Here is a 25,819-nt window from a genome sequence, read left to right on the forward strand (position 1 = left end):
ATGGCCATAATTCTGCTTGATGCAGAGAAGGCCTTTGATAGGGTCTACTGGCAGTTTCTCTGGGAAGCAATGGTGATAATGGGATTTCAAACTAAATTTATAGAGGTGATACAAAAATGTATATCAATCCTAGGGCCGTTGTATCTGTTAATGAAAGTTTAACCAAGGAAATTATTATTTCCAGGGGAACTCGCCAGTGGTGCCCATGCTCTCCATTGCTCTTTGCAATATACATAGATTCCTTTATTCGCTATCTGGAGAAAAACAATAATATAACACCTATTACATCACAGGGATATGCTACAAAAACATTAGCATATGCTGATGATATTGCCATAGTCACGGCAGATCCCATAACAGCAATGCTGACTATCGAGGCAGAAGCCAGGAAATTTGGGCTGGTTTCTGGGTACGCGCTAAACGAAAGTAAGACACAAATTGTTCTGAACCCAAAAATTGCGATGGATGATCCAAGGGTGGTGAAGGGAGCGACATACTTGGGAGTTACAATTTCCTCAAAGCTGGAGGAAGTGGTGGACATAAACCTTAAGCCAATGTTGAACACAATACAAAAGGATCTACGACGCCTAGATAATCACCACTTGTCCATTATTGGGAGGGCAAATGCAATTAAAATGGTGTACTTTCCCAAAATACTTTATTTATTTAGGGCTGTCTGTCTAGAGTTCTCTAGCCAGTGGTTCACTGCAATAGAACGTACCTTTTCTAGATTTATATGGTCATATGCACAACTCCGCCGGGCGTATAAATATCTTACCCTCCCTAAGAATAGAGGCGTGTTATCTCTTCCCAATTTAAGGAGATATTACTGGTCATGTGCATTACTCTACAGTAAGGAACTACTGCGAGGGGGAGAAAACTCAGAGGAACATACAGCTTCAATCTTTCAGCTATTAGTGGGGAATGCTAGCTATGGCTATTTTTGGAGGCACACTCATGACAGCTACAACAAAAAGGTCAAATTTAAGACACTCTATAGTAGTTTTAAGGCATGGAAGGTCGTAAAGAAAATATTAGGAATAGGACCAATATCATATTATACTCCGGTTCTGAATAATCCTATTCTTCCTCCAATAATATTTAGGGATAACTGTGTAAACAAATGGTATAATCTAGGGATAACACAATTAGGGGATTTCTACACTACTCAGGGAATTACATCTTTTAATACACTGAAGGAAGAATTTGACTTAGATTGGCAGGACTTTTTTAAGTACCTCCAAATAAGGGATTTTTTAATTCATAAACTTGGGGCAAGGACACCTGTTGAAAAATGTACGGTAGTAGAGACAATTATACACTCCAAGAAAGACTCAATAGGCGGGGTTTATGGTTCACTACTGGATATGCTCCCGGACGATTTAGATAAAACTGCAATGAAGTGGCAAAGCAAACTTAATATCTCAAAGGAAGGATTTTTATATTCCTATCAGCTAGCCCAAACCATTCTTATCTCCACCAAACTCCAAGCACAATTTTACAAAACCTGCTTCTTTCTCTACTATACATCGGATAAGATTGCAAAATGGGGAACTGGCAAAGGGACTCGCTGCCCGAGATGTAATTTATTTAAAGCAGATTCTGTTCATATTTTTGCCTCTTGTCCAGTGTTATTACCTTTGATACAAGAAATAGAGAGGTTCTTAAGCTCAGTTCTTTGCAGAAATGTTACTTTGTCACATGAAGCAATAGTACTTGGGGCGGAAGATCCAGATAACCTTGAGAGTGGTCACTTTTTATGTTCATTGCCATGGCAGTTCTGCGGCTATGCTTAGCCTCGGCATGGCTTGATCCGTTAACACCCTCATTTCAACAGTGGTTAGCCAGGCTTTTAGCTGTGTATAATATCGAGATAGCTATATACAAGCGAAAAGGCAGATCGCGACGCAAAAGAGGTATGAAAATCCGGCCCGCTCTTACACAATGGCGAGACGCACAAAACTAATTAATATCAATGCTGTCATGTATTTATGTTTTTGTTTTTTTGTTGCTTTTCGTGATGCTGGGAATATACTTTGTAAATTCTTTATAACGATTATGTGTGTATGATAAGAACAATGTAAAACACATGTTGTTAATGTGTAGAATGTCTACCTGTCTGGGGGAGGTGGGGGGAATAAATATGTTAAAAAATACAATAAAAATATTTTAAAAAAATAAATAAAGAAAACCTGGCTGTTCCAACAAGCAGTATAAAGGCCACGCACCCCGGGATCGTTGTCTCCCTCTCTGGCCTCTGTATCTTTTTGTCCCAGCGCCGAGATACTCTGCTGAGTAGCTGTGCGCTCTACAAGTCCTTTTAACATAACAAACATTAGCACTTTCTCTAAGCTATGCATTTCCCTCATCATCCGTCCCCTCAAGGAGTCTGAAAGACAGCCATCGATAACTCGAAGATGTACTTCATCATTAAATTCACTAAATTTGCAATGCTTGATAAGCACATCAAGTCTTCAACAAACACGTACATTGTTTCACCAGCTTGCTGCAGCGCTTGATTGAAAATGTACCTTTCAAAGTCAACGTTGTGCATCAGATTGAGCCTGAGTTCCAACACCTCCATAACTTGATGGTATGATATTGCATCAGCTTGTGATATTGTTTTCAGCACTTCTTTCACTCGATCACCTGCATGGTTCTTTGGTTTCTTAATGATGTTCTTACCATCTAACTCTTCTAGGGCCTCTATGAAACCATTGAATGTCTCTATCCATGCAGGCCACCTGGCACCAACATTCTTCTTCTTGACGGTGTCAAAAGGCGGTGGTGGTTTTCAGAAATGTGACTGCAATGAACTTCATGCTCTTTTAACTGCCATTGAGAGTATATGCTGCTCAGGTGACGTCAGCTGTTCTTTTGGGCCAGTCACTCCTGCAAGCACCCGTCATGTGCTTGAACCTAGGTCGTCAAGTCTGATCAGAGGTCACATAGGTCATTCTTGACTGTAAGCAGCAGTTTCACCTCTAATAACTGAAGTCTCAATACATTTCAGGTTTTTAAATTGCACCAAGTTGTGACTGTTTCAAGCGTTTCGCTCAGCATTGATGATAGCTTTGTGTTAGGCTGTGGTGAAGTATTTCTTTCTCGCCTTACCAGTGAGTTTGTGGAGGGTATTTTGAACGTGCTCCTCTGCAGGACCTTCAAGTTCTTTGAGAGCCATTTGTGGGCTGAAGCAGGGATTTAATTCCACACATGCCAACTTCAAACTGCTTCTCATCAAAATAGGTGCATGTGATACACACAAGGAGTTTACGGTAGAATTGCAAACTTCTAGGCGGAGCGGTCTTGTTTCTTCAGGGCACAGATCCCATACTCATCACCAGTTGTAGTGCCCTCAACAGCCTAAGAGGATACAAATAATACCCCACACATGGAGCTCTGGATTGTACAGCTTTATTCCTCAGCATACAATCTCAGTCTGATTAAATATAACCACACCTTAATACCTCCCAACCAGTTACGTACTTCCTCTAAAGAGGCTACCCAGAACTGCACGGGTCCTAGCACACATAGACTCACAACACTTCAATGCTGTGGGCCCTAAAAAATACTTTCATGATAAAATGGGACAACAAACACATTAAATACCTTGAAATCCACATCACCCCATTTATATGCCACTTCTATGAGTTAAGGTCTCTGTTACATGAATGGATTTCCAAGAATTCTATATGTATTCCAAGACCTACCGGTAAAGATAGAAAACAGCTACTTTGCACATCTATGAAAAGCAGCAGACACATTTATATGGAAGGGTGTAAGACAACGCATATCATTAAAGCTGCTTGTTAGAAATGGGATTCTCTAGTTGGCAATGATTTGCACCTTCATCCAAATAGGGACTGTTCTTCCTAGTGAGGGTAAGGAGGATACACTTCTAAAATAACCCCTGCTCTCCCCCTTGGTAGCTTGGCATGAGCAGACAGACTTATCTCAGATGCACGGTGTTAAGCATTTGTGTACACATACAGTAATACACATTGAAAACACTACAAATGGACACCCCACCACTTTAGAAAAATAAGTAATCTTTATCAAAACAATACCAAAATGACAAAAATCTACAATACAGTAATCAAAATATGACTGTTAAAAGGTAGAAACAGTTCTGTCCATAGTAAACTATAGATGTGACACTTTTAACACAAAGTATCTTGGATGAGTACCAGTCACAAACAAAAATAGCCGCAGGGAAGGTGATGCGTCAGTTCCTTACACCCAGGGAAGGTGATGCTTCGATTCCTTACTCCAGGAGAGGTGATGCGTCACTTCCTTACAGCCACGCAGGCGAGGTGCTGCGCCCGTTCCTTACTGAAGGGGAAGTGATGCATCAGTTTCTTACTGTGTGGAGAGGTGATGCGTCAGTTTCTTACTGTGGCCCCGGTGTTCTTGTAGACTTGGCACCCCGGTGCGATCCATGAGGATCGGGATGCATTGGTTTCCAATGCGGCAGCAGCAATGGCGCTGTGTTGGTCTCGCCAGCCATGGTCTAACGATGCTTTGTTTCTTGCAGCCGCACAACAGGCCTTGCGTCAAAGTCAGTGCGGTGATCACGGACCTTGGAGATTGGTGTACAGGATTTGGCGTGCCGTGATTTCTCCAGCTGTGGGCAGGTGCTGCGTCATTTTCTTCTGCAATGCATCAGAAACAGGTGCAGGCACATTGCCCTTCTTGAAGTTGTGTTTCTTTTCCAGCTCCCAACTGCAGGAATAACCTTTAGAGGCCTAACTCAGCAACAGACACCTCTTGGCAGGTCACAACTTCCAGCTAGGAAGTTCAAGGTAGCTGGTGGTGAAGACTTTGTATCCCTGAGACTTCAAAACAAGAGACAAGCTCTACTTCAAGCCCTTGGAGATCTTCCTCAAGCATGAGGCGCAGCATACAGCAAAGTCCTTATCCCCTCCTTGTCAGAAACGGCCACTGCAGGCCAACCCCAGGCAGCACACAGCAAAAGGGCAGCACTTCTCCTTCAGTTTCCCTGCTGTTCTCCTTGACAGAGGTTCCTTTTGAATCCCAGAAGTAATCTAAAGTTCGGGGCCTGGGCTCCAACATTTATAATCCATTTCCCTTTGTTCTCTGAGGTCACAGCGGCTCTGTGCTCAGTCCATACCAGTATTGTCCTCTCTGATAGAGCTTCCCGGCAGTAGGTGGAGAAAGCTTTGTGTAAGGCAGACCAGGTCCATTCAGGAAATCTCCTCCCCTTACCTTAAATGCAGCCCAGATCTATTCAGCCCAGCCCTGACTCAGCCAGGAAAGCAGGACACACCTCAACTCCCCCAGTGGCTGTGTATAGTTAAAGCACATCACTAGCCCCGGTCACTCCAAAGCCAGACAGGCAATACAGAAACCAGCAGAGGCACACAGGATGGCTAAGCAAGAAAATACCTAATCTCTAAAAGCGGTATTTCCAAACACAGAATGTAAAGATCATCCTTACTAAAAGATGAATCTTTAGATTCTAAGTTAAGGCATACTAAATTTCACCTTCCTATTGTGTCCCAATAGGAAGTTATATTTCTAGGATGTTATAAATACGCTCCCATTACATCCTATGGGACAGATAGCCTTTCAATAGTGAAAAACGAAATTCACTGTAGTTCACTATCAGGACAGTTACACACATCAGGTCATGTCCTACCTTTCACATACACTGCACCCTGCCCAAAGGGATTCCTTGGGCCTACCTTAGTGGTGACTCTCGCCAAGAAAAGTGAAGATTAGGGCCTAGCAAGTGGGTGCACCTGCGAGGTTGATATGCCAGACCAAACTGAGCACAGACATTGTAATGGCAGGCCTGAGAACCTTTTGCAAAGATTCTTGTGTGGGTGGCACAATCAGTGCTGCAGGCCCACTAGCAGCATTTGATTTACAGGCCATGGGCACACATAATGCACTGTACTAGGGACTTATTAGTAAATCAAACCTGCCAATCATGGAAATACCAATCCATAGTAGCAATTTACAGAGGGAGCACTTGCACTTTGGCACTGATCAGCAGTGGCAAGGTGCCCAAAGTATCTAGACCAGCAAAAACGAAGTCCAGCACACAGCAAAAATAAATAAGACAGAGAAACAAAAATACAGGGGAAACTCATGCCAAGGATGCTAGGTCTAGCACTGCTCTTACAGACCAGGGAGAATGAAGGCCTAGCACTGGCAGATTTTGAAATATACTACTGGGCCTCCAAGCTGAGGATCATAGCACAGGGGCTAGATCCCAGCTTGAGAAAATAAGGGTTCTTTTAGACCATGTTACTGTATGCAGACTAATATAGATATACTTTGGATACTGACAGGAAGGTCTCTGGAAGTATGGGAGACAGTAGCAGAGGGTTTAAAGCTCATCATACTACCCTGACTATACAAACCCATTATTTAATCCTGATTACACATGGGTCCATTCAGACGATGAAAAGAGGGGGGTGCCGCATGATTGAGAATCTCTTTTGAGGTAGGCAGATTAAGGGCATGATTTAGGTCTCTGCGGGTGGGTTACTTCATCAAAACAGTGATGGATATCTCTTCCACTGAAATATAGATCCCATTATATCCTATGGGATTTATATTTTGATGGACGGGATATCCGTCACCATTGAGACAGAGTTACCTCTCCATTGAAATCTAAATCCGGCCCTTATGGGCAAATGCATCAAGGTAGGATTTTGCGAGTCCTTAATTACGATTATTAAGGAATCATAATTTGGGACTCGCAAAAGTCTAAGCATGTAGGAATCGCAACAATCCCTAATTGCGACTCGGAATTTGCGAGTCCCAATTAAGGAATAGTTCCCCATGCAATCTATATGGGCCTATAGGCCCATAGGAATTATTGGGACATTGCATGCGCAATTTCGTAGTACCAATAGGTACTCGCAAATTGCACATGCAAATTCAAGGGTGCAAGGGTGTCGAACGGACACCCTGTTGCACCCCTCAAATTGTGATGTGCTCCCATGTTGCGCACACACATGCCCTACGGGCATGTGTGTGCACAACATGAAACTTTGAAAAATGCACTTTAGTGCATTTTTCATCGTTTTTGCAATTACCGACCAGTTTAATTGCTCGGTAATTTAAGCCTTAAAATAGCAAAATTGCTATTTTAAAGTGGTTCTTGCATTGCATTTAAGGAATCGCAAATTGCCATTCTTTAAATGCAATCGCAATTTGAGAAATTGCAATTAATTGTGAATACTTGAATAACGAGTGCCTTGAACCTTGATGCAATGCAAAAACCCTTTTTGCTGCCTCAAATGGCAGAGTTTTGCGAATCGCACCGTTTGCGCTTGCGAAAATGGTTGATGCATGTGCCTGTAAGTCTGTCAACCAATGTAAATCAGGTAGGGGAACCAGAGAGGTTACACTGAGCCCAGATTAGGCACTGGGCGAATGGAGACAAAGGAGGGCCATAATCGACAACCTGCCATTTGACCAAACAATAGCAAAGCTCATGGCAATGAGGGCAGGGTCTCCTTTTAATATGTTACTCAAAACAACTACTTCTTCTGGGGACCTGGCTTATAGAAGGAGGTGGGGATATACCGAAATATCCAGAAAAGCCACAAAGACTGGGGTCTCCTTAAACAAGAATACATAAGTGCATTCTAAAGGAAATAAATAAGGAAATAGACTGCAAAGTTAACTACAACTGGCATCATTCTCCAGTTAAGATCGACGAAATGCACATAGCGACCTTGTCAGAGTGCTGGAGGGGATAGGACAGACAGGAAATACCATGCATCTCTTGTTAGAGCTGTCCCAAATTCACCCACGTTTGAGAGAACATAGCAAATACACGTCGAATAATTCTAGACTTCTCACTGCAGTAAAACCCTTGTACCTACCCTGTAGGACGCAGGCCAGACATTTGCATGTATAAGGCCAAAACAGACAGGTATTAAATACTGCAGTGGCTAGGGGTGACAAAGCTAGAATCACATATGCTTCAAAATAAACACAGACTCCCATGATTGACCAATGGAGTCCTTATCTTTGGAAAAGACTGGCAATGGAGAAACTGACCCACAATCTTGAAGGCATGGACTTGGTTGGTTCTTGAGGGCTAATTGGGACAGCTGCTTGCAAATCACCCGGAGGGAAGGTTGAGGCTCTTGTTGCCTCCATAGTGGAGGGCATTGTGCCTCTGTTCTTGAGAGGGGGAGGTTCCAGTCAAGGAAGTGGGTACGGAGGAAACAAAGTAGGCAGTACAGTAACACACAATGTGTCCAGCAACGATCATGTATATGGTAGAGTGAGCAAAGGGGTGGGCTGGAAGGGAGGAACGGATGAGGACTAAGATTTTATGAACACTGTAACAATATTTAGTGCCCTCTCTAAATCAGTAGCGGCTCCTGGAGGGAGTGCTGCGGGCCGGGGAGGGGCAGGGTGGGGTGTAGTAAACTCCGGCATACGGCTGAACCGAGGTAAGTACATAAATAAATAAATAAAACGAATTACATTGCGCACGCTGCATCGCCAAATGGCGATGCAGCGCTCCAATGCAATTTGTTTCATTTATTTATTTATGTACTTACCTCGGTTCAGCCGTATGCCAGAGTTCACTACCACCCCACTCTGCCCCTCCCCCGCCCGCAGCACTCCCTCCAGGAGCCACTACTGCTCTAAGTGGGAAATGTCCTCCCCAGCTGAGGACTCTTGTTCGGTTGCATGTAAAACGAACTTCACAAACAGAAAAAACACATTATCAGTTCTTAGTGAGAAACCTAACCTGCCTGTGGTCTGGATACAACTTGTAAGCCACACAATCTTTGAAAATGCGAGGTAATTAGTATAATGATATACACAGATATCTTGCAAAGTTGTGCACAGACGCATACAGGTGCGGAGAGAGGGAGGTGCCATGCCCAACACTGATCCATAGCTCTCTGTATGAGAATAGCCATTCTCTCTACCTGTAAACATTTGGGCTGCTTAGCTGTCGTTTATTAATATATTAATTGTTGCATGTTCAGTTCAATTTAAAGGCATGTATAATGTCGACACGCCGTTGTGCCAGCATTTCTGAATCAAGCATTTTAAATATTACAGAGAAGTGATTTGCGAAGGTATAGAAATACTGTGAAAGCCAGGGCTACCCAAGGGAACTCAAATATACCTCTATATCTAGAAGAATATAGACACACACACACAGAAAAATACAAGAGAGTCACACGTAGGGCAAATGATGGTGGGAGAAGATGATTGGAGTAAGTAATGGTGGTGAAATTAAAAGTAAAATGAAAAACAGACAACTAAATGGTCATTACCACCAATTTGCCTGTTTTGACAATGTTCTCTTAACATTATGCCTGAGTGTTTATCTGAAGGGTAACAGGAAACACAAACTATAAAAGATACAAGTATGTGCCAAGTTCTGCGAAACTACTGCTTAACTCGTTTTAGCTATTTTTGCAAATTTCTAAATGGCTCCCTATTGCCAAACTATTTGATAGGAAAGGTTTTAAAATGATGGTATTAGGAGAGAATGAAAGAAGGAGCAAATCTTATCATCTTTAGCTATGCTTCTTACTCGAGCTTTTGTGAAGGAAGGAATTCAGCTTTGAAGGTTGGAAAACCTTAATGAATAAGTTCCTCCAGGGAGAGCAAAGGAAGCAGGTGCATCAAACAAACACAGCCAACTAATAAAGATTATGAAACCTAATAAAAAGGAAAGTATTTATCTTTATGAAACATGTTCCATGAACAGAATATTTGTGGATAGCCAAGGGCACAGCATTCAAAGCTATTGCCTCAACTAGAAAATTCACAATAAAGGTGCATTTAAAAATAATTTTCAGCCCAGTGAGCTTGGAAATGGTAGGCACTACCCTAACTTTAGGATTAAGAACTTTTCATTGATTGAGCCAACATTAAATATAGGATAGAAACATACCTAACTTTATGAATTTATAATTTAAGAGTGAAATTGAAAACAGATCTATAAAGTTGCAAATAAATACATATCTAAGGTACTGCGCCCAAAAGAAACTTCAAAATGAAATGTGAAGTGTACCAGCACTTTTCAGACCAGGACAAATGTTGGGTTCCTGTAAATATCATACAGTAATTTGAGGATGAGTGTAATGGAAAGGAGAATAAGGGAGTTCATTATGAGAATAACAGATCTGGAGGAAATGTGAATTCTTTTAAATAAACATATATATGAACTCTTTCTGTATATAAAAACATTAATCGCATCCTTTCAAAATATTTCGATTTATTATGGCACATATAGATGATTCTCTTTCACAGGATAGATATACACAGTTTTTTAGAATCATAAACAATCAATGGCTATTGATAGTGCTCAGAAGTCTACCTTTGTCCTACGCTCATATATTTTAAAATAAATATTTGAGTGTTATCTATACCAAAACAAATGAATTCAACATTCCACAGCTAAAGATTATATCTACATAACATTAACCAGAACAGACGAAAAGCTGGGTTGAGAGCTTGGAGGACAACTGTTGCACTATCATAAACATAGCAGAATACCCCCTCTGCCAAACCCTCAATCCTCCCACTGTAGTTAGAGCCCAGCAGACCATCACCTTTCCGATGCAAGAACCTCTCCTGGTTCTGGAGTTGGAAAGTTTAATCTGACGGGCTGAGAGAGTGGGCCCATCACAGTAAGGACATTATACCATCCACCCTGTTTAGAGCTGTCAGGGTGATGGGTTTTTACTGTCTTTTTACTTCCCCTGTGATGAGGGGATCATTAGTTTTAAAAAAAAACTCTTGCTCACTTTGGTAGTTTGCTTTTGAAAAATGTTTGCATGGTCGCTTGAAAGTCACACATCAAACTTACAGTGCCATCAGAGTAACCCCTGTGATGGCAGTTCCTCTGTAGGTACAGAAAGTAGCACTGGGCTGTGATCTCTAAATATGGTGGGAGAGAGTCTATCAGGGTGGCATCCGTAATGTCCTCCAGTCTGACGATGGAGAGACCTCCTGCCAAAATCTAAATCAGTCACCAAGTGCCCAAAAGATGATTGTAAGGATGCATTTTTGTAGTTGTCTTATGTAGCATCACCGTTGTAATTGGAGATCACCTTAGGATATGGCAAGGTAGGCATTTGAGACAGTCAAAGTTCTGAGCATAGTTCATATAATAATTGAAACGGGAAAGTGGACATTTTACATGACTTATTTATTTCCCCTTATGTTGATCAATGTTGTAGTTGTCTGAAGGTTACAATATAGTGAGGGATGCTGGGGCATAAGACTACCTTTCCTTCATCAAACACCTTTTCTCTTCCCCATCCCAGTTATCATAATTCTGTAATGAAACCTCCTGGTACTCCAATAGGTTCGGTCATAAAAGGTTGCCATCACCTTCTGTTCATAGGGGTTTAACTTCATTTGTGGTTTTGAGCTCCCCATGTGTCCACACTGAGCCATTTATCTTTTAACATTACATCCTGTGGCGGTCACTTGAAGGTAATTCACCGTTTTGCAAAATCTTCGGTTTTCCGGGGTCAAGAGAAAACTGGACAAATCTGAGCAGATATAGTTCTGTGGGTTGTGGCTTTGAAACGTGTTTTGGTCAACACATCTCCTGTGGCGCATTCAAGTCTCACACTTTTTCACTGCCTTCTAAAAGATTTCCCCACCAGGGAAATTCAATGGGTGATGAAGATGGCCTCATGAAAGAACATGGCAAAGTGCAAACGCTCTTGTACATCGCATACATTGCTGATCAAATTTAAAGTTTCCCAGTGCTAATGTAGTGTAGTTCCTATATTCCCAATAGGTTCTGCGCAATGGAATAATATATACTGTAGTTTAGACGTAGAACTGAGGTCTACTAGGTCTCTACCGAATATATTAAACTTAATAGTGATTGCCAGTTAGCGCAGAGGTTAAAAGAAACTTTATAGAATTCACAAGAAGGGATTAGTTTCTGACAACCGCATAAACATGACAACTTTGTTTCCCAAGAATAAGAAATCAAATCTTCAGAGTCGCGGAAACAATAGATACCTATTTTAGTCAGTCAATCGCGCATGCTTCGTTTCACCATAGATGCAGACAAATAGAGAGACGGGCGTTTTCAATAAAAGTATTTATTGAACAGTCTTCTTTCTCAAGCATTGGAAATGAACTGCTACAATAGTAATACTGGTTATAAAGTACAAGGTATATAATACACACAGTATTATAAACTAGTACTGTAAAAGAATGATATGGTTTCTAAGCCATAAAGTGCATACAATATATAAAATACTTACAGTAATAAATAATGACTAAAAGTACTCAACTGGTGCTTCTAAAATACGCCTACCCCGGTGTACCTAGCCTAATTCTAGTTCTATGGAAGGAGTAAGTGAGGAGTAGCCTAAGTTTAGTAGTTCTCTGCCAGGAATCTATTCCAAGAATTCTCTAAGAGGTCTAATCAGCTCCGTACCTTGGTTTTAGAATGAAGGAGGTCTTGTATCTCTCTCTCTCAGAACTCGATTTCCCAGAAACCCGCAAGGGAAAGCCAGAAACACTGGAGCTGGATTTCTCGGCAAGAGAAAAGACTACGTCTTTCTCAGTGCATCAGCTGGAGGGTCGGCTTCCTTCGGCACTTGCTGCTGCAGGGCGTCGTGCAAGTAGATAGTCGATCTGCTCCAAACCACTGTGTGTTTGACTGGGCAAACGTGAGCATATTTATACTTTGAAGGTGCCGAGTTTGACGCATGTTTGGACTTAATATCGTCACTCAAAGGCTAAATTCTTGGAAAACGCCAGGAGTTCTTGGAGAACTTAATATTCAAGCAGGGGGAAGTTCCTAGCTGCTGAAGGCGGGTTTTTCCAAGAAATTGTTGTTAATTCTCGGAACCTAGTGGAAGTAGCCATGCCATATTTGGGCTGTATGACTTAGACAAAATAGGGTAGTGATTTCTATGCCTACATAAGGATATGATAAAGTATACCTATATAAGGGCATGAATCAGGAAAATTACACTAGGGGCCTAAATTCGATTACAACACCCACTCCATGATTTTAAGTTCAATTAAGTTAATCTAATAACCCCTGAACATATCTAAAGCTAGTGTTTACAATCCCACCCCAAAATACATAAAAATGCACTTGAAATGGTTTGTACATGATAAGAATATTGAGTATTGGCTCTTAAATACAGAAAGAAAGGTCGAGACCATTTCATACCATAACATATCATGTCAAAAAAGTTATGAGGTTAAATTCAAATATATTTTCTAGGCAGTGTTAAAAAAGAAAAGAATTTCTTGTTCTCTAAGAATAGTTCTAGTTTAAGCAGATTAGTCTGTGCCAAAAAAAAGTTCAATATTTTTGGAGAGAAATAATTCAAATGGTGAATAATAGGGTTCCAAAGTTAAATTTCTTTGTTTTGAAAATTGAAGGCTGAATTTCAGAGTTCAGGGAACGCAGTGTGCATGAATCAAAAGTTATTATCGGTGTCAGGAGAAAACATTAGATCATCAAGGCTGGCAAAAAAATCGTCTACCCCAGTAGGTGAAAGTGGAACCACTTGATCAAGCAGATCAAATGTGCACAGATGAGAAGCATTGCCGTGAGCGCCAGGTGCCGCATTAGCAGTGTTCAAATCAGATAGTACCTGTGTGCCTGTTGATTCTCGTATCTCACCCTCAGTTAGACTTACTGGTGAGACCTCAATGAATGCCGTCATCAGTATTGGTAGCCGTTGGGGACAACACGATGCATAAGCCGTTACAGGACCTAGCATGGCGTCAACATACATTGGCTGGACTGATGGGAGTGTAAGACAGATGTCTAACACGCATTCCTCTCCGCAAAGCAGGCATAGTAGAACAGGTAAGATGCAATCTTGCCAGATTGGTCTGAACGATAGAAACCAGGTAGTGTTCAGATCTCTTAAACGAGCCAAGCCAAGAATCTGTGAAATCCTTTCACGATACCTCATGGCAAGGAGGGTCCCTTCCATGTTGGTCTGGGTATCGGTGGTTGCTGGACTTGCCATATCGAATCAGAAGGAATAAAAATAAAATTCTTGCTACGAGTCCCAAGATGAGAGGCAGGCCGCTGAACAAAGAGTGCACGAAATTTGTAAAAATGCAGAGGACTGCTTCAAATGGTGTTAACAGTCCCAAAATAATTGTCTTGAATACAGATTCGATGCCACTGGTATCAGACATGTTTAAGATTTGACTTAACATTTCTGCGAAATGTACTGGGCTGTTTTTTGATAATAATGCATGTACCTCTGCAGATGTCCTCGCAACTTGCAGGTCAGTGGCACAGACTTTTGCAAAAGAATAGCTTTTATTCTGCTTAAAATATCAATTCACGGTAGAAGAGATATTCAGTGAAGGCCATATTGTAGTCCCACTGTCTGTCTTTTGAGTTAGATGGAATACTTGTATACAACAAGTGACCATGGACGACACACTAACGAGATCCTGGCATCATGCCACAGCAGCTGTGATTATTCAACATAACGTAACTGCCATTGGATAGCTGCCTGAAAATGGGTTCTATCACAGTCGAGGGAGTACCGTGCAGGTGGCAAGAGAGGTTATTTGCAGAACCGTCGCAGGCTCTGTGTAAACTAATACCTTTGCACAAAAGTGTAGCACTTAGTGAGTTTTTACAATTTTTTCCACTAAGGTATACCTCATTTCCCTTGTTCCAACATTTGTGTGTGTATGGCAAAGTCCATGTCGACTTAATGTATTCTTTACCCAACCTTTCATACAGGCCTGCTTGCATATGCTGTAGACAATACAAAAATTGCAAATAGTCACTGGTATCATGATGGTGCCATGAATTATCCATTCAATGACAGGCTTCTCAGAAACTGTCAATGGTATTCTTTCCAGTTTTTCAATGCTCAGCACCGTATAGTCTGATCCTCTTTGTGCCAAAGAGATTTGTTTATCTGTAAGGTTAAATACAGCAAACAATGACGTTGTGTTGATTAGACGCCATGGCACGTAGCCTTAAGAAAAGGTTTTGCAACTTACAGCCTAACTGCATTATAGAACTTAATTGAGACTGGCCATGTTGTAACATTAGCAAGGCCTGTTCCCTTATATGAATTGCAGAGGATACAATGCTGTCCAATGAATATATTCTGGAGGACAGAGTCGTTAACCCATTGTCTACTACAGAGAGAGCTTCCTCCAAATTAATACAATCAATTTATCGTATTCTATCTGCAGTTTCAATTTGCGTTATTTTCCAAGCTTCGTTGTACGCAGCATATATACTGGAGTACATAAAAAGTTTTTGCCGTGGGTTGCGAGGCCCCATTAAGAAATTTTACAAATCATTGCTTTCTTTAAGTAAAGATAAGTGTTGTTTGATTTCCGGAAGTGTGGATGTCTTTAGCCACTCAAGGCATAGCTTTCCTACACTGTATGTTGTTACAATCCCTGGATGTTGTCTCTGGGAGTATCTTGGATCTGGCCTGTTCAGTTTTAACCCCTGTGTTTTGTTCAGGAATATATCATGACAGTTATTGGCGTCTGTGTGCCAGATTAACCATTTTTTCCAATCAGGATTAGTTCTGTTTTGTGTTAAAATAAATGGTACGTCTACCTCCTTTTCTGTTGTGTCATTACTTTCAGAAGTGAGTTTAGGTAAACACGGTTTATTAAAATCCTTTATCTTAGCCAGTCCAAGACAAGAAGTCTGTTGAACAGTATCGTTTAAAAACATTATTTGTTCTGGTATAATGCAGGCTCTGAACAAGGCCTCTAAACCTGGTATCTGCCATTCTTTCGTGCCCCAGACAGTTTTTGTCTCAATGTTGTCTTTTCAAAAGTCAAAACCTAATGTAGACAGCTGAGCATAAAAGTTCGCAGAATAAATTTGTTTAGTGTTGGTCAACATTGTTTTTATTCCAGTCTTATTTACATTTTTGAAATAAAGCGTTTCTGGATTTGTAACATTAAACCCTGAGAAGTACGAAAACTTTTCATGAAATGTTTTCGAGCTGCCTTTTGGTGGCGTGGGACAATGTTCCCATTGATTATATTTAAAAACATTCCTAGGACTTGCAGATTTGTGCAAATAGTGGTGACCATGGGGATGTACGTCATTACCACGCACACTTTTACAACGTGTTCCATTACAAAGCGGTTGTAACAACGCACGTCGTTACAACGACTTGCGTAGGGGGGGCGCAAATTAAAAAAAATTAATTTACTATTCCAACACCAGTCCCCGTGGATAGTAGGGAAGGTGTTGGGATAGTAAATTAAATGATTTACTATCTTTGAGCGCCACCCAGCGCAATTCGTTGTAACAACTTTCGTTGTTATGACCGTGTAGTAATGGAACGGCGTTGTAACAGTTGCGTTGTAACGTCGCATACCGACCATAGTGATTGAAACAATACATTTGTTCATAGTCTGATGAACCTTCTAAATAGTCATGTTCAGTAAATTTTGCAGACATTTCTAAATCTGGCTTCACATTATTAATAGTCTCAAAGTCCCAATCATCAGAAAATGTGCTGGGTGATACAAAGGAACTTAAAGAATCCTTGAACTGGTGTGGAATCTTCAGCAGCTCCACCGGCGCATAGATGTCATAATCAGTTCTATCCCATGCTATACTACCAGGTATAGGAACAGCTGTGATGTTCACTGATGACAGGTCTCTGTGGATGATTTGTGAGGTTTTCGGACCAAGTTGATTTTCTGACTTGCTGTGTCCATTCTAAATAGAGCTGGATAAGTGTGGCTCACCGGTTAGAGGCAGCAGACCCAGAAGCAGAGGTTGGCCCGGGACCAGGGTTCAATTCCCGACGCGGCAGGGTACGGAACCAATGTCAGCGGGCTCGATAAATCTCGCCTTGGTGCCTCTCTAAACATGGGTCCCACGTTGCAACTCTGGGCAATAGCTTGCTTAATCTCCACAACGGCCCCCTCGCTGCCGGGGATGCTTGGCTTCACCTTGGGGATGCCCAATAGGGACCATCTCACAGGGAAAGCCAGGACGGGTTCCCCAGCGGTACACAGCGCCAAGAAACCCCAGGGTGAACGTGCGCTCTACAAATTCATACTAACATAACATTCTACTGTATTTTCCATCTATCATTAGTCCCAAGCTTAAAATTAATATCAGCCAGAGTAGGAGAAAAAATACACCCAAACCAATCCAAAATTCAATCCATGGTGAAACCAGATATATTTTCTCAAGTTGATGAAAGAGTTCTGTTGTTTTTTCTTCGAGAGTTTTCTTTGCTGGCCTTTCTTTGGGTTCACTGGGATCCTCAGAGGCAGTTCTGTCAATTGTTGGAATTGCACCAGGATTGATATTAATCTTTGGAGTTGCTTCTTCCTTTGTCATATTGGTATAGTCAGAGGCTACATCATTGTAGACAGGTGTTTCTTGACAAACTGTTATTTGGGTCTCAAGAGGTACGAGTTCCATGGCTTCGTTGCATAGTTCTTCTTTTCTTACTGCAGGCTTATCAAACGTGATAAGTCTTTCAGTCTGAACCTCTTGGATAGTAGCAAGATTTGGTCTTCTGCTACATCTTGGTAGTCCACTGGACCTACTACTTATTATTGGCCACATGTTGTGGTTTGACCAGGTCAATGGACACATCGACCTGGTCAAACCACAAGGGGCGGTAGTACAAGGGGTGGTAGTACTACCGCCCCAGCAAGGGGTGGTAGTACTACTGATCTTGTTCCTTGGATTGCTAAGACAGGTACTGCTTTTCTGTAAGAAGGCCCAAATTCCTTCTTCATTGCTATCTTTTCCCTGACTAGATCCCCAAACTTTGGAATCCAGACAGGTCTTGCTGGGACAGATGGTTTTTCTTCAGTGGCTGTTGGCTTTTTTGTTGTGTTACTAAGACTTCTTCTTGTTTCATTTAAATCCTGTAAAACAGCCAAATGATCTTTTACATCAATGGGTTTATGTTCCACCACTGAAGTTTGACAATCGAGGTCTTCGATTATCATTCTAGTACCAAACAGTAATTCACCCGAACCTAATACCTTAGCTATTATGGATTGCTTTATGTCACAATTTTTTCTTTCCACTTCTGCAATACCCTCAGGATGGAAGGGACTAGAATACCGCAATGCAACTCCCAGGTAACCATAGCCTCCTTCTAAGCTTGAGAGCTAAACGCAGGACCCTGGTCAGAATGTAGCGTGCTGATTGCGTATGTGCCGATAAAGACTCGCAAATCCTTTATAACAGTTCTGGCATCAGCCGAGCGCTGGGACCATAACCAAATAAATCTTGTGCAGGAGTCTATGACCATCATATATTTATAGTTGCCACCCCTTGATAAGGGACCACAGTGGTCCAGGTAAACACATGCTAGTGGTTTATCTGAAATCAGAAGGGGCGTATGTGCAGGACGTTTCACTGTAGAAACTTTTATTTTCTGGCAGATTTCACATTCTAGAACATAATTTCTAGTTTGTTTCCTCATGCGCGGCCACCAGTATCTCTGTTTTATTAATGAGACCGTGGCGAAAATTCCCGCACGTGTAGGTGGGAGCCCTTCATGTGCTGCTACAATTAGTCCTAACCTATGTTCCATGTTTGGGATTGCCCTATCCCCCACTCCAGGGATTCGAGCAAAAGGAACATTATTCGCCTCAGTTATATATGAGTACTTTACTGGAAAGCCTTTCGGGAGTGTCTTACTACAGTCTTTGACTGTAGCAGTGACAGCTTGCATTATTTCGCTGTCTATTTTTGTTTTTGACCGAGTGATTGCTGCTATGGAAGCCGTTTGCACAGCTGCCTTTGCGGCATCATCAGTCAATGAATTCCCTGCAACGTGAACGCCATCACGCTGATGACTCAGTGTATGAATCACGTGAGTCTTTTGTAGTTCTTTCTGTAAAAGAACTACTTGTACCCAAAGCATGTTATGCTTGATTGTGCCACCTTTAGCATCGTTGAAGCCATTCTGAACCCAGTTCTGCAGGTATTCATTGTAAGATTGAACGCAGTAATATGAATCGCACACTATGAGTGTGGGGAATTCGCGATCAGTATTTTCAAGCGCCATCTTGAAAGCCTGTAGTTCAGCTCTCTGAGCTGTACAGTCTCCGAGTGATCGAGTTTTAGTGACCAAAGGTCTGAATTTGCCTTTGCGCCAACGACCTTTAACAATCGCGCACGCAGCACTATAGGCTTGTTTACCCCCAATTGAGGGCTGTGTTTATCCGCCTGTATATATTATACATCCGTAATGTTCAAGAGGCACAATTTCGGTCGGCAGAGGACATTCATGTTCGTATTGGAGAAATTATTTTGTTTTTAAGCTCTGGGTCAAAAACGTATTCAACGTCTGTTGCAGCAAGAGACTTAACCTATTGTATCCATCTCAGATGTAAAGCTTTAGCATTTGGAATGCTTGCTTTTGTCACTGCCTCTAAGGCAGGTATAGGTGTAATGATCATTATGCGTTTACCCTGCCAGAGGGCTCTCTCTTTTGCTACTGCAGTTTGAAACGCTGTCAGAATTTTCTCAATAGAAGTAAACTTCATTTCAGCTTGTGTATGCAAGTGTGATTTCTATGCTATTGGTACCGTTTCTCCCTCATTAAAGGTCAGGTACATGAATCCGCATTTTCCTGGTATGATTCGAATTACAAGGTTGTGAACGTTTTCACTTGTCTGTAACTGTTTTGTAGCTAACATGTCTGTTTGGAGTGAACGCAGAATTTCTGTTTGTGCTTGAGTCCAATTAGTTGGTTTGAAATAAGGTTTTATTAGTTCGTAGAGAGGTTTAACCCTTTCTGCGTAATTTAGAATGTAAGTTCTTCCAAAATTCAGGAAACCTAGAATGGACTGTACGTTTTTCAGCGTTCTTGGAGTTTGGAGCAGCACACATTTTTCTAGAATGTTTGCTGCCAGTCTTTTGCCTTCACTTGATAACTCGTATCCTAGAAATAGGACATTGAGATGGGCAATTCGTGATTTCTTAAAAATAAATGTATACCCTTCAGAGGCGAACCCAAGTATTATGGTGTTCACTCTTTCCAAGTGCCTGTCCAAGTCATCATCTGTAAGATAGATGCCATTGACATAAGATAATGCCTCATCATCGTACGTTTGTAGTAACTATGTTACCCTGGCTGAAAATAACCATGGATTATTCTTGAATCCTTGGGGGAGACTGCAAAATTGACGCTGTGTCCCCATTATTGAGAAAAAGGTCAGATGCCTGCTTTCAAGTGCAATGTTTTGACAGAAAAACCCATTTGAAATATCGAATGTGGTTTTATATTTTTTGCGCACAATGTTATTCATCAGTGCTGCACTGTGTGCATTTTGCACTGAAAACGTTTTGCAACAAGAGTTTAAGTGTCTGTAATCCAATACTAGACGATATGAATTGTCTGGTTTGGAGACAGGAAACAAAGGATTGTTCATTGACGAGGTGCATGTTTCAATCACCCCTTGGTATTCAAGCAGATTTAAAATCTCCCTGACTTGTTTTTTTAGCTTCTTGCTTAACTGGATACTGCCTCTGTGCAGTAGGTTGATTTTTTAACTGGATTTCATGGTGAGGAGAGTCCTCATCTCATTCTACGTGATTTTTATATAATGCTAGAGCTTGGGCCACTGCCCTTTTTCTGGCATATGTGTATTTTTTATGAATTGGAATGTGATTTTAGAAGGCTGGCATAAGTATCTCTTTGCCATGTGGGGACTCCCTGACAAATTCAGGCGGCATGTCTTGTTCAGCTAGAATAATGTCATAGCCCTTAGAGAGCTTTTCCCAAAAGAATGCTCTTATTTTTATGAATTGGAATGTGATTTTAGAAGGCTGGCATAAGTATCTCTTTGCCATGTGGGGACTCCCTGACAAATTCAGGCGGCATGTCTTGTTCAGCTAGAATAATGTCATAGCCCTTAGAGAGCTTTTCCCAAAAGAATGCTCTTATTTTTCTAGTTATGTCCCCCTCCACCTGGAGCGTTACTTCATGTAACTTTTGGGGTACACTAACCCTGGTGACTGCAGTTTCAACCTGAATGCATTCATTCAAGTCCACTGTCTCCAGATGATCCTTCAGGATCCTACGAACTATGGTGACTTCTGCTGCGCTGTCTAGCATTGTTTGAGCCCACTCCCCGTTCTTGAGTTGTGTCCTCAAGATCCTCGGCATGTCTGATTTTTATGCTTGCTACCTTCTTTTAAGGAAATTTAGCTTTTTTACTTTGGTGAACAGGTTCCTTGTCTTTGAAATTGACGCGTTCCTCCTTGTGTTCTGACCGTCCTCTTCTTTCCAATTTCTGCGAGGAAGTCTGAAAAGATCGAGAGGGACGTGTATCATTATCTTGATATCTGTCAGGTTTTTTCAAATTATCCCTATTCCTAAGGTTATATCTTTTTTCAGAGGGCTCCCATTGGGGAGATCTACCTCTCCTTTGGGGAGATCTTCCTCTGGACTGAGAACTTTTCTCTCTAGGAAAAGTCTGTTTAGTGTTTTTCCACTTCTTTTTAGGAGTAGTGAGATTATTTTTATTAAACACCTTTTCAGGATTTTCTGGTAATTCAGGTTTTACTGGTTTCCCACCCAAACTATCTCTTCCTAATTCTTCATAAGATTTTTCAATAATTCTAGCAAGCTCATATGGTTGATCTGTTATATCTGTTTCTTTTAACTTTTGGTGGATTGCCACGGATGCTGCTTCACCTTTAATGTTAGCTAATAATATAGCTGAGAACTGTTTGAAATATTTCATTAATTTCATACCTAAATTTAAGGCCGGTTCTGGACCGTATTCATTTTTAATCTGCCTCAGAATGTCTGGTATCAACGCCATGGACGGTACATCATGTGTTTTTGTGTAGATTGAAGCAAACACTGTTCCCCAAGTCTCACAGTCCTCCACATGTGGTGCTATCCCCATTGGTAAACAGATTGTCAGAATTCTGTGTTTCTCATGAGGTGTACTATCAGGGAATACTGCCTCTATCTGAGTAACTTTTTGATCTAACCAGAACGGAATTTGTTCCCTTTTTGCGGGCAATTTACCAATGAATGATTGTATAGTCTGTGGTGTTATTTTATTTGTATTCCCCTGGTGAGAGGTGTGCTGTGGAATCCTTATAGCAGGTTGGACTGTTAAAGTCCTCATGACATATTGAACCAATTGTCTGTGTATTTTAATTAACTGTTTCAGCTGAGCTAACAGTTCTGGACCTGTCATTCAGTTAATGTCAGGATGTGGTGTATAGCTGGCTGGTACCATACATGTAGCTCCTGGTCTACCTAGTGGACAGAGCCTGGTAATGTGATTTTGATGTTGTAGGGTGGCATTAAACCAGAGCTGATGCTCCTGGCAAGTTAGTGGAATTTCAACGTCCTCGAAAGGAATGTATTCCGCTGGAGCTTCCTCTGCTTTGTAGTAGTGGGACTTCTGTGTTACTGGATTTGCTTGTGGAAAAGTAATCCACGAAAAGAATACCTCTGTCTGCCGATATTCATGTGCCTCTATTACAAATAAAACTTTACCACCTCTCGATGATACCCCATTTTCTATAATTTTTATAGTTATGGTTTTTCTTATATTTGCTGGGATGATTATTACCTCTTTTGTAGGAGGTGTGTGTCATCAAAGGCAGCTTGAGCTGCTGGTACAGCTACCTTGTCATCAGAGATTATTATTTTACTGACTGAAAAGTTTGCAGAACAAGTTTCAAGGCAACAAAGATTAGGTGCACAATATTTTGGAACACTGTATCCTTCAACGTTGAATAAACCAAAAACTAATACATAGGATTTTCGTCCTACTCAGTTCTGGTTGATATTATCCTTTTACCCACTCCAGACGTCTATTGGAGTATTTTACAGGAAAAAGGTATCTGTGTGAAAAGCACGACTGAGTTACTCTAGTATCTAGCGTTAAATTATCGCCTTACCAAACGTTGGGCGCCATGTAGTGTAGTTCCAATATTCTCAATAGGCTCTGAGCATTGGAATAATATATACTGTAGTTTAGACGTAGGACTGAGGTTTACTAGGTCTCTATCGAATATATTAAACTTAATAGTGAGTGCCAGCTAGCTCAGAGGTCACTAGAAACTTTCTCGAATTCACAAGAAGGGATTAGTTTCTGACAACCGCATAAACATGACAACTTTGTTTCCCAAGAATAAGAAATCAAATCTCTAGAGTCGTGGAAACAATAGATAACTATTTTACTCAGTCAATCGTGCATGCTTCGTTTCACCAGAGATGCAGAGAAATAGAGAGACGGGCGTTTTCAATAAAAATATTTATTGAACAGTCTTCTTTCTCAAGCATTAGAAATGAACTGCTACAATAGTAATACTGGTTATAAAGTACAAGGTATATAATACTCAGAGTGTTATAAAGTAGCACTGTAAAAGCATGATATGGTTTCTAAGACATAAAGTGCATAAAATATATAAAATACATATATAAATAAATTATGACTAAAAGTACTCAACTAGTGCTAGGAATCTATTCCAAGAATTCTCTAAGAGGTCTAATAAGCTCCCTACCTTGGTTTTAGAATGAGGAGGTCTTGTATCTCTCTCTCTCAGACCTCGATTTCCCAGATACCCGCAAGGGTAACACTGGAGCTGGATTTCTCGGCAAGAGAAAAGACAGCGTCTTTCTCAGTGCGTCAGCTTCCTTCGACACTTGCTCCTGCAGGGCGTCGGGCAAGTAGATTGCCGACCTGCTCCAAACCACCGTGTGTTTGACTGGGCAAACCTGAGCTTATTTATACTTTTAAGGTGCCGAGTTTGACGCATGTTTGGACTTAATATCGTCACTCAAAGGCTAAATTCTTGGAAAACGCCAGGAGTTCTTGGAGAACTTAATATTCAAGCAGGGTTCCTAGCTGCTGAAGGCGGGTTTTTCCAACAAATTGTTGTTAATTCTCGGAACCTAGTGGAAGTAGCCATGCCGTATTTGGGCTGTATGACTTAGACCAAATAGGGTAGTGATTTCTATGCCTATATAAGGATATGATAAAGTATACCTATATAAGGGCATGAATCGGGAAAATTACACTAAGGGCCTAGATTCGATTACAACACTAATCATTAATCAAAAGGCTTCTTGATCATATGTTTTTCTGTTGACTTCATAGAGAACGGTGTGTGGCTAGTAGGGCGGGTAGAGGTACTTTCCAATACTGGTGCCTCGCTTCTAGGTGGAGCATTACTGGAGCAGTAGTATATTTCAGGGCATACATATGGATGATATTGCCATTGTCTGCTGTTGTGTATAGAGTCACAAAGTATTGCTACAAATTTTTCCAATTTGTCACTGGATTTTGGGGCTCTCTCTTGCTTTATTCTCCATAAGAATACGATCCCCTCAGAGTCAGTGTCATACAATATGATAATATCATTTGTGACACCACTAAGATAAACACAAGGACCAATTGCCTCAGGTAACTGAATATGTTGTGCTTAGTCTATGGTAAATCAGCTGGTTCGGTGTAGGGGTCTGCACCCATCGACTTCAACATATATGGAATACTATGTGTTAATGTAATTACAGTCTCATACTGGATGCCAATAAAAAGCACACTGGAGTCAAAACATTTGTGCCACTTTTCCATTATATAGTGAACAATAAAGCAGGAGTTCATCAAGGCTCAGTTATCTCACCCATGCTTTTCAATATCATTACCAGATCTGATGAATGGGTTTAACATCTCCTGCAATAACAACACAGATGACACACGGAAACTTCTGAAATTGCAAAGGCAAAAGGACATGAAAACATCAAAACACTTTGGTTTCCTTCATACAATTGACCAATCGATGACATGGTGCCACCTCAAATGTATTGCCTCTAAAAATGATATACTCACATGGGGCAACTCAGAAATATTCAGAAATATCTAAGTAGGTAAAAAAAATTTGGAATACCATGAAAGCCAAACTGTCAATGAATCCACAAGTGGATAAGGTAGCCAAATAAAACTTTCTCGCAATGAAACACTGAGATGCATTTTCCACACCTTGGGCTCCAACACAAGTTTAAAGCTACTATCTCTCTTGTCCCATGAAACCTGGACTATGCTAATGGTTGGTATCATGGCTCAACTTTATCAACTATTAGAAGACTACAAAGAATTTGTAAAGATGGTGCTAAACTCTTCCTACATGTGAAGCTACAAGCAAACAGCTTTGAAGGCGCTAAACCAGTTACCAATGGCAAGAAGATACGCCTTCAAACTATTTTGTATTACACCCAAATCAATACATGGTAAAGGACCACAGACCACCTTATCATCAGAGAGAAAATCAATAAATACATAAATCAAAGGAACCTACTCTTGAGAATAACCCCCAGCCTCATAATTACTACATACAAGGAAAAATATGGGTGGAACATCTATCTCTATTCCAACAGCCAAACTATGGAATCCGGTACCCTTAAACATAAGATTCACAGACAACCACCTCCAGAAGATTAGTCAAGAGCTGACTCTTCCCCATGTGACAACTATACTCACAATTAAAAAATATACACTCCAAAGTAGTGATGAAACCGGCACTCCATGGGTTTTCACTTAGATTTTATTTTCCTTCGAGTGGTTGCATCTACGCGTTTTGTCTGCTGCTCGGTCATATAAGCAACAGCTCGATTAGAAGCAGGCGCTGATACCGTGGATGATTCAACACCAAACGTTTAATTCAGAAAGCCACCCTGACGTGTTTCAGTGGATGTACCACCTTGCTCACACACACATATATATCGCCAGTCTGTATTTATAGCTATGGCCGTGTTTCTATTAAAAAAGTGTTTTTTCTTTTGCCAATATCTTTAGAGCCCTTCGACGAATCCTTGTAAAACTTTCCTAA

The sequence above is a fragment of the Lissotriton vulgaris genome, chromosome 4_1, assembly GCF_964263255.1.
Source record: "Lissotriton vulgaris chromosome 4_1, aLisVul1.2, whole genome shotgun sequence".
Lineage (NCBI taxonomy): Eukaryota > Metazoa > Chordata > Amphibia > Caudata > Salamandridae > Lissotriton > Lissotriton vulgaris.